The sequence below is a fragment of the Aotus nancymaae genome, unplaced genomic scaffold (assembly GCF_030222135.1).
Source record: "Aotus nancymaae isolate 86718 unplaced genomic scaffold, 86718_ANA_hifiasm-v0.15.2.pri h1tg000002l, whole genome shotgun sequence".
Taxonomy (NCBI): domain Eukaryota; kingdom Metazoa; phylum Chordata; class Mammalia; order Primates; family Aotidae; genus Aotus; species Aotus nancymaae.
Genome location: NW_026988413.1, coordinates 7,495,610 through 7,505,749, shown reverse-complemented (window position 1 = coordinate 7,505,749; position 10,140 = coordinate 7,495,610). Strand labels below are relative to the sequence as shown.

General features: G+C 59.8%; 1 protein-coding gene across 1 annotated transcript in view; it reads right to left on the bottom strand.

The window, feature by feature from the left end:
* WDR86 (WD repeat domain 86) overlaps nucleotides 1–10,140 on the bottom strand; it is a 54,346-nt gene that overhangs the window by 43,308 nt on the left and 898 nt on the right. Inside the window, exons 2-5 of the transcript XR_010340240.1 lie at nucleotides 9,877–10,021; nucleotides 5,486–5,603; nucleotides 4,415–4,514; nucleotides 3,046–3,218 (exon numbers count right to left, since the gene is read on the bottom strand). The gene's annotated coding sequence lies outside the window, so the exon portion shown is untranslated. The remainder of the gene's footprint in view (nucleotides 1–3,045; nucleotides 3,219–4,414; nucleotides 4,515–5,485; nucleotides 5,604–9,876; nucleotides 10,022–10,140) is intronic.

The following is a 10,140-nucleotide window of genomic DNA, read 5'->3' as shown; positions in this document are numbered from 1 at the left end:
CCAATGTTCCAGGTCCGCTTTTATGACCCAATTAGGTTCACTTAAAAGTAGGAACATATTCATACAAATTCCAGGACTGTTAACATCTCCTCCCCTACAAAAAGTTTACTTTGGCACAGCGCGGTCCACGTATCGTATGGGATTCTGTTAGCGAAAATCCTAGGAAACCTGTTAATTTCCCTAACAGGTTTACGTGGCTAACCTGGAGGGTACAGCTTGTGAGCCATGGGCACGGGGCCAGGGGACCCACGGAAGAAGCGCCTCTCTGGCCTCAGTCCCAGGAATTGCTGGGCTTCTGGAAAACTCGCTTCCTTTCATCTTCGAGACTCCGAGAATGATGGACCTGATCCTGTTTCCCTGCTTGCTTTGACCCGATTAGGAGTTCCTCTGTAGCAGAGAGGACCAGGACTTGTGCTGGGGAGATTACTACGGATGCCTCGCTTTTTTCTACAACCTTTTTCTAAGTCCCCTCTGCCCCAAAGATTTCTTCCCGTACTTTTTGTATCTGCCTTTTTATCACAACAGGCTCCTCCCCTGGCCTTGGGCCCAGTGCCCCCAAGGGTAAAGCAGCACTTGAGCGTCCCCTGTGTGTGTGGAGACGACGCCACCTCTGCCATCACCAGCCCCCTGAAGGGACTTCCACCCAGCAGCCCTGTTGGGTGGGAGCGCCCATTCCTACTGCCCGCATGTCTGTCTGTGCTGTTCAGGACCGCGAGGGCCTGGGGTGAGGCTGGGCACCCTGTGTAGGGGACACGCTGCCTTGCTCCCTATGCCTGGCACCTAGAACTGACCACTCTACCTCTACAGGAATGGAACCCAGGGCACGACCACCTCAGCCCACAGGACCATCCACCCCAACTGGTGAGACCTCCTGCCCTGGCGTTGGGGGCCGGGCAGGGTGCATGGAGAGGGTATTGGTAACCTGCTCAGCCCCCCAGCCAGAGCAATCCTACACATCGCTGAGCCCTCTTCAGGCTGACAATGCTTGCCCTCAGTCCAGCCCTACCCTCTGCCCCTGCTCGTGCCCCTGCCCCTGCCCCTGCCCCTACCCACGGAGGCCAGTCCTGGGGGTCCCAAGGCAGGCATGGACCAGGACTAAGGTTACCAGCACTGACCTGCCCAGCCTGCCTCCCAGCCCCAGCAGGGGCTGCAGACCCACAGGCTGACTCCAGGGCTGCCACCCCTCTGTGCACAGAGTGGGCACCAGCTGGGCTCCAGGATCCTTTTAAATCACGATTCCAAAGTGGGCTGGCCACAGGCAAGGAAGCCAGGAGCCTGCTGACACAAATGCTCGCTGTTCAGGGCAGGCTGCACAAGTCACTCCTTCCTGCTGTCCCCAGACATGGGCTATCAAGGCCTCAGGGTCCGGAAGGCAGGGTTAGTCCCAGGCACCCACGGGGACGCGCCAGGGGGCCCTGCTGGACAGGGACCTCCTCCTCCTGCAGCTCAGCAGCCACAGCCAAGAGCCCTGCCGAGCCGGTGGGACTCACTCGTCAATAAGCAGGTGACAGCTTCTTCAGCTAGGGGGTGTGGGGCATGGTCTTACAGGTGACCCACAGCGTGCCCGGGGATCCAGGGGGCATTGTTCCCACACTGCCTCCCACAGCCCTGAGCACCTCAGCAACAAGAAGCTCATTGTTTTTGATTGTGGCAAAATACACATGAAATGTATCATCCTAACCATTTAAGTGGCACTGAGTGCACACACAAAGTTGCGTGGCCGCCAGCAGCATCTGCCTGTCTCCAGAGCGCGGTCATCCTCCCAAACTGAAACTCCGGAGCTAAATCTTTAAAATTGTCTCATCTGACAAGCTTTTCGTTTGTCTCTTTTTTTTTTGCATCCCTGGGTGGGCTCAAACTCATCCCACAGGCTTTGACTGAAGATCTGTTGTGGCTTCCTGGGGGAACATAGGCAGGACAGCCGTGCCCTGAAGGCACCCAGTGGGGTGAAGAGGTGAACCCGGAAGCCTCCAGCCAGGAAGGCGGGGAGGGAGGCCCAGGAAGGGGAAGAGGCCAACACAGACTTCTTGGACCAGCCTTTGGCCAGTGGGAGGAACTTCTTGGCAGGGGTGGGGGTGGGGGTGGGGGTGAGAGTGGGGGGTGGGGGGTGGGGGGTGGGAGGGGAGCGGGGTATGGGGTGACTGGGGAGATTCAAAGGGAATGTTTTTCCTGTGGTCAGACTGGGCCTGATCAACAGTGCGCAGGGACCGGCAGGGCAGGGGGACCCAGGGCTGAGGACAGGAGGGGGTAGCTGTGTGAAAGTCCCAGCTTTCCAAACCACAGAGGGAGGCAGAACTACGTGAAGCATGTGCGGCTCCGAGCGCCTCTCACCCTCGGCCCATCGACCCCTGGACGGACTTCAGATACATAACAAGCTGCCCACAAGCGCTTTGGTGGGAATCTTGTTTTTCCTCTTTCAGACAAAAAGCAGATTTGCTGACAGATTAGGGAGCAGGGGGCTGGGGTGAGAGGGAGGTCACCGAGGAGCACAAAGCCCATTCGAAGCATTAAATCACCAGTTAATGAGGTGCTGCTGTGCCTTGCTGCTGGGGAGGAGTGGAAGAGCTCAGGGGAAGCCTCTGGAACTCGCGGGAAGGGCTGCTGGGCCTGGCTTTTCCCGTGACTCCCAAGGACCTGGACTGAACTGGTGGGGCCTGAGGCTCTCATTTCATTCCCCAGGCATTAACTGCCTATGAGGGGCTGGAATTATAACCACTGCTGTATGTCTGAGGACACTGAGACACAGCAGTGACTTCTCCAATGTCACGTCCTCGTGAGTGACGGAGTGAGAACCAGGCTGGAGTTTGGAGCCAAGTCACCCTCACTCCTGTGACTCACTCCCCCTGCCTGCTTCCCCACCCCCAGTCACCTACTGGGTCACCTGCTACCACTAAGCAGCCTCATATGGCGCCAGCTCATGGGTCACCCCTTTGGCCTTTACAAGGGTGACAGTTGGTATAACACACATGACTGCACATTTCACAGAACAGGGTCTGAGGCCTGGAGAGGCTTTGGATTTGCGTCAAGTTCTTGACAAAAATATACCTGAATATGGTCGGGCGCGGTGGCTCACGCCTGTAATCCCAGCACTTTGGGAGGCCGAGGCAGGCAGATCACAAGGTCAAGAGATCGAGACTGTGGTGGTGTCTTCCAGTCCTTGATCTGAGAGAGCTGCTCACTGGAAGTCCTCAGCTCTGAAGCTTCTAGGGCTCCATGCTCTGTGGTTTGCAGGTGGAAGGAGGCAGGGCTGGGGCATTAGGGGTGCTGAGCAGGCCTTTTGTGGACCCATCTACCACATGGTGGCAGGGAGCCCCTGCCCTTTCCTGGGAGGAGAGGACGGTGGCCTAGTGCTGTCGTGTCTTCATTGGGCCTTGGCTGTCATGGGACAGCCTACGGGGGTCCCACCGCAGTCCCAGGGCCCCTCCGTCTTTGCCACCCAGCTCTTGGTGGGGCATTGTCTGGGGTGAATTGGGTGACCTGTCATGAGTCTCCTTTTTCCTTTGGTCTCTCAGTGAGGGATGAGGAGGAGCTGGAGGACACCCAGGAATAGGACAGCCATCCCTGGTCCCACCACACTCAGGCAGTACTGCAGAGTCGGCCACTGAGATTCTGTTTTTCCTTTGGGAACCCTATGTTCCCTCCCTGAGCTCCAGGTTCCATTACCCTCCAGTTCAACTCAGATAGTAACCCACAGCGTGTCTCAATCCAACTCAGATAGTAACCGACAGCTTACGGCTTTCCCTGGGGGTCCTGAGCCGGGCAGCCAGCCTGAAGGGGCTCCTCCCCAGTCCAGACCCCTTCGCCTACACAGAAAACCAGAGCCAGATGTGTGGTGAGGAGGACCTTGGAACTGTGAGGCCAGTTGGGAGCTGGCTGGTGGGGGGGCCTCTGGGATCACAGTGTGGGGGGCCCTCTGGGATTGTGGTTGGGGGGCCTCTGGGATCGGAATGGGGGTTAGAGGCCGGACTATGAGCCAGATCAGAATGCTGTGGGTGCATGGGTGATTCAACCCATGTACCTGGCCCCCCACAGATCGCTCATCCAGCCAGGCCTTGGTCTGGGCACAGGCCATGTGGAGCCCCATGCTCAGGGACCTCGGATCCAGGGCCCCTGCGTTCTCCTCAGAAACCAAGGCACCTCCACCAGTGGCCTCCTTCTGGGATGGGCTACTGAGGAGAACGCAGGGGTCCTGGATCCGAGGTTCCTGGAGAGGGCCCAGGCCTAGAGGAATTCCACAGGTGGGCACTGGGTACAGCACGAGGCGAAGACCCAAGCCAAGGCCTCTGGGATCTGCCAGCCCCAGTGCTCCAGGGGCTGCGGCTGCAGCAGACACGCCCCATGCCCCTTGCACCCCGAAAGCCCCTCCATTCCCACAGAGCCCACCTATTCAAGCAAGCCCCCTCCAGACACTCACCACCCCTCATTTTTCTCTCTCTTGCAGAAGAGGGGTCCGACCCGGGTCCAAACCATCCTTCCAGAGGGGCCTCCCTTGGAAACTATGAGGCCAAGATTAGCTGTGAGGATAAAACCCAGAGAGACACAGGGACCCTGGGTCAGGCCTTTGGCCATGTGGCCTGGCAGCCTTGCCATGCTGAGTCACAGAGAGGCAGAGCTCCGGAGTGAGCTTGGGGAGTCCTGCACCAGCCAGAGTCCCAGCCCTCTCCCCTCCCCATCGCTTCGCACCACCTCTCCCCACCACTCTCCCCTCCCTGGCCCCGGGGTCCCCAGGAGTCTGGGAAAGCTCCCCAGATCAGATCAGATCATCAGATCGTCTGGCTCCTCCCAGGCCTGGGACACCCACTGCTGGAGAGTGCTCAGAGGCTGCCACTGGCTTTCAGGACTTTTATTGGCCAAGGTCCCAAGGTCTGGGTGGGACTGCAAGGGGCTGCCTCCATCCCAGGGCTGCACCCGGCCATCCTGTTGGGGGGCTCGGCTAGAAGTTGACCACCCTGCGGAGTGACTGTACTCGGGCGCTGTGGGCCTCCCAGTCGCAGAAGCTGCGGAAATCGCCTCTATCCACCACGTACATGCGGCTGTGGTAGCTGGGCTCCTTGTACAGGACCCGCCCGGAGGTCAGGGAGCAGGGATCAGGGACTGCTGGGAAGCCCCCTGGGGCTCTGGACAGAAGAGCTCCCCCAGCCTGGCCACCCAGCAAGCCCTCCCGGCGAAGCGCCCCCTTCACTCTGCGCTACACCAAGGTGCTCACAGAGCCTACCTCTGCTTTCATTTCCTTCCCCAGCACCATGTGGTGTGTGGTGTCTGTGCTGGGGTGTGACACGTGTGGGGACAGGCCCAGTTAACGCCTACATTTTAAAACTGACCAGTCCTGGCCAGGAGTGGTGGCTCACACCTGTAATCTCAGCACTTTGGGAGGCCAAGGCGGGCAGATCTCTTGCGGTCAGGAGTTTGAGACCACCCTGGCCAACATGGTGAAACTCCATCTCTACTAAAAATACAAAAATTAGCTGGGCATGGTGGCAGTCACCTGTAATCTCGGCTATTCAGGAGGCTGAGGCAGGAGAATCGCTTGAACCTGGGAGGCGGAGGTTGCAGTGAGCCGAGATTGTGCCATTGTACTCCAGCCTGGGTAATGGAGTGAGACTCTGTCACAAAAAAATAAAAGAATAAAACTGACCATCCTCGGCAAGGATGCACTCCCGCCATCATTGCGTGCCCCACACACTCCTGTTCCCTGATATGGACCACCTTGCACAGACAGTGCCCCCAGCACCAGGCGGGGTGCCTGGCACAGAGGGTACCGTTCATTCAGTGAACACCAGCGGTTCCCCACGTGTGTGCACAGCACCATGTCAGGTACCAGAGGTGCCATGGTCAGACAATATGGCTCCTGCCCCTCTTGCCCTCATGGGGCCTCCCCTCCAGATGAAATGGGCTGTGGGGGCGCAGTTGCACAGAGGAGCCTGCAGGGCACAGAGAGGGGTGGGGTGCGCGCCCAAGTGGGGACCCTTCCCATCCTCCTCCCCTTCCGCACACCACCGGGGCAGCTACCAAGAACCCACAGAGCAGAAACAGGCTTTATGGAGCTGGGAGGACCTGGGGCTGCTGGGGGCAGGATAGAACATGGCCCTTCATCCCCCGGGAAGCTGTGGGCCGGCCCAGGAAAGCAGGAAGGTGCAGTCAGGAGGAAACAGGGGACCAGGGGCAGAGACTGGAGGGCCAGGATGGTGGCCTCTGCCTGGGAAGGGGTGTGCGGTCCAAGGGAGACGCCTCAGGACCGCTCGGAGCAGGCCTGACCCTGGCCTTCCCTTGCCATCTCTGAGACCAGCGAGGCTTGTCCCGCCTGGTGCCTGGCACGGTCTGCTGCCTCCAGGGTCGGGGCCAGGAAGGGAGAGAGAGAGGCAGAGGGTATAAGCCAGCATGGAGCACCTGCTGGGTGGAGCCCAGCCAGGACCCCACCCTCCCCGGCCTGGCCCTTGTGTCCATGCCCCTCCACACCTGCAGCTTCCCGACCCCACACCTATGCAGCAGCTGGGCCTCAGATGCACCCCCAGGGAGTCAGCCAGTCCTTTCTACCCTGTGCTGGGCAAGAAATATCCTGAGCCATGTTCGGGCCACATGGGGAAGCTCACATGGACACCCTCAAAAGGAGGGGGCAGGGAACCACCCATCTTCCCCTCCCCTGTGCTGGCTGTGGCTATTGGGAGGAGGCAGGGGCCTGTCATGTCCCCATCAGCACCGTGCCCTTCACCACGTAGGGGTGGGGTTGGCAGAATGCCAGTGTGTTTCTCTCCGAGAGCCCACCAGGACGTGGGTCTGAGGGGATGGGTCATGCCTGGGCTGGTGTGGGGGAGTCTGGCAGTGGGAGGTGGTGGAGGGCCCTGCCTCGCCTGCTCCACAGACCCCAGGAAAGGCCTCCTAGCAGTGTCAGCCTCCCCATCCAGGGGACCCGAGGGCATCACCTTCTCCTTGACAAGGGCTTACATTTGTGAGAGTTAGAGTCTTAGGCGGCGAAGGCTGAGCACCTGGGTCCTCACCTGGAGTCGCGACAGCTCGCTCCTCGCAGGGACAGCGGGATTAAAGGAGATTGATCTCATGCCCCTCAGTCAGAGAAATGTTAGCCTCCACCTTCCCCCGCTTCGTTCTCAGCAAGCCCCTGAGTGTTGGGGGTGGCCCAGGGGATTGTGCTCGGGCCTCAGGACATCCTCCATGCAAAGTGTGACTTGGACCTTACAAGACACAATTTAGCCAGCAAGTTTCCCAGGGCAAATTCTTGTTTGACGATGCTACCCCTGGTCTCCAGGTGCCACCAACTTAGGGCAAAATGGAATTTCACAAAACAGAATCCTGGAGCTAGCCAGAGTGACAGAACGGCAGGAAGGGGGCCCACATCAGGCCACCGGGGAAAGGTGGGATGCACACAATCCCCCCTATCCCTGGGAAGTGGTTCCAGGACCTCCCCGGGATATCACAATCCAGGGATGCTCAGGTCTGATATGAAACGGCACTGCATTGGCGCACAACCCACGCATATCCTCCCATAGACAGTAAGTCCCCGCTTAACACCATCGTTAGGTTCTTGGGAATCTTGGCTTTAAGCACAAGATACGTAACAAAGCCATTTCTCCCCTCATTAATCTCATAATGAATCCTCATTGAACGAGATGACATATTCAAGGACCTGCCATACACCGTTTCACTTAAAGTCACAGTTTCCAAGAACCTAGCCACAACATTAAATGAGGACTTACTGGACTTGAAATCATCTCTATTTACTTATGATACCTCATCCAATGTAAGTGCTATGTAAATAGTTGTATGGGCTGGGCACGGTGGCTCACGCCTATAATCCCAGCACTTTGGAGGCCAAGGAGGGTGGATCACTTGAGGTCAGGAGTTTGAGACCTGCCTGGCCAATATGGTGAAAACTCGTCTCTACTAAAAATACAAAAATTAGCCGGGTGTGGTGGTGCGCCCCTGTAATTCCAGCTACTTGGGAGGCTGAGGCAGGAGAATCGCTGGAACCCAGGAGGCGGAGGGTGCAGTGAGCTGAGATTGGGCCACTGCACTCCAGCCTGGGTGACAGAGCAAGACTCCATCTCAAAACAAATTTTTTTAAATACAAATAATAGCTGCACAGTATCTTTCAGGGAATGATGGACATATTCAGCATAGACACCATCGTGGGGGGATCTTTTCACTGTGCAGTGGGAGCCCATGGACATGAGGTGCTGTCTGTACACACTCTGCTTCAGCTCAGTCTCTGTCTTCCTACAGGACCTCTGCCCCCCACATCCCCTCCGAGGCTCCCTGCAGGCCCTCTGCCCCCCGCATCCCCTCCGGGGCTCCCTGCAGGCCCTCTGCCCCCCGCATCCCCTCCGAGGCTCCCTGCAGGCCCTCTGCCCCCCGCATCCCCTCCGAGGCTCCCTGCAGGCCCTCTGCCCCCCGCATCCCCTCCGAGGCTCCCTGCAGGCCCTCTGCCCCCCGCATCCCCTCCGAGGCTCCCTGCAGGCCCTCTGCCCCCCGCATCCCCTCCGAGGCTCCCTGCAGGCCCTCTGCCCCCCGCATCCCCTCCGAAGCTCCCTGCAGGCCCTCTGCCCCCCGCATCCCCTCCGAGGCTCCCTGCAGGCCCTCTGCCCCCCGCATCCCCTCCGAAGCTCCCTGCAGGCCCTCTGCCCCCCGCATCCCCTCCGAGGCTCCCTGCAGGCCCTCTGCCCCCCGCATCCCCTCCGAAGCTCCCTGCAGGCCCTCTGCCCCCCGCATCCCCTCTGAGACTCCCTGCAGGCCCTCTGCCCCCCGCATCCCCTCCGAGGCTCCCTGCAGGCCCTCTGCCCCCCGCATCCCCTCTGAGGCTCCCTGCAGGCCCTCTGCCCCTGCCTCCCCTCCGAGTCTCCCTGCAGGCCCTCTGCCCCTGCCTCCCCTCTGAGGCTCCTGGTCCTGAACCTCTGAAGTATAGAAGGCAAATTGTTCCTCAACTGCTTTGACAGGAGCCAGAACCATGCACGGGCAGCTGGAACCTGTGCCAGGGGCTCTTGGCCTGACAGGAGGGGACTGAGGCCTGGGAAAGTGGCCAGCGCTGGAACAGGGACAGACACAGACCTGGCTGCAGTCTCAGCTGTGCCACTCCCGTGGAGCGGCCGGGGAGCCGGCTTCTGAGTCTCAGCTCGCCTGCGGGGGGAGAACAGCTACCTGCCCGAGAGGTGTGGGCTGGACGGTAAGAATAGATAGCCGGCTTGGAGGTGCTCGGAGGGTAGGGATTTGCACAGGGGAGTGCGAGGGAGGCCTGGAGGGGCACGCAGGCTGCCCGTGGTCTCCTTGAGGTAATCCAAGTGTGGGGTAGACAAATCCCTCTGGGCCTGGGCAAAATCCCCCAGCTACCCTCTGTCCACAAGAAGTGAGCCATCCCCAAGTCCATTTCCCCTGAGAGGCCATGCGGCGGGCTTTGCAGAGAGGTCCGGTTCAGGGGTCAGCTTTGCTGGGTAGGCTGGGGGCAGGGGGGGCTGGTCCACCCTTCTCAGAGCAGCTGAGTCTACTGTGGTTTTCCAGCCCACACCGCCCTGGGGGATCCCTTGGTAACCAGGTGTCCCTGGCTCCAGAGAACCAAAGGTGGCCTCTCGTATCAGATCGCAGAGAACCGCGCAGCTCTCAAGGTACTCTCCCACCTCTGTTCCTGGACCCGTGCACTAGACGGAAGGTCTCAGGATGCCTCTGGGACCCAGGGTCCCTCTCTGAGGCCCTTCTGGGCCATAGGGGAAGCTCCCCCGGCTTGACTGGGTCAGGTGAGGCAGCTGAGGAAAGGAGAGGGCCCGTGGGGCCAGGGACACTGCTGGAGGTCTCATTCCCGCCCCACCTGCCACCCTGCATGGCGCTGAAGGGCCTGGCCAGGCCTTGGGGCACGGCCACGTGGCCTGTACTTACGCTCCGTCCCCGTACACCTTGATGGCGTTGACGCAGTTCTTGGCCCAGCCCCGCTCTGCAGGAAGGGGCAGTCCTCCAGGAACTCCAGGCACTGGCCCGTGAAGTTGCAGCCCTCAAGGATTTCTAGGCGGAAGTGTTCCCCGTGCTCCAAGACCAAGCAGAAAAGAAGGAAAGGAGGATGCTGCGAACTCCCCTCTCCCAGAAACAGAGCCCCGTGCAGGAAGGAATCAGGAGGTCCCCAGGGCACTGGGCACCCCCACCCCA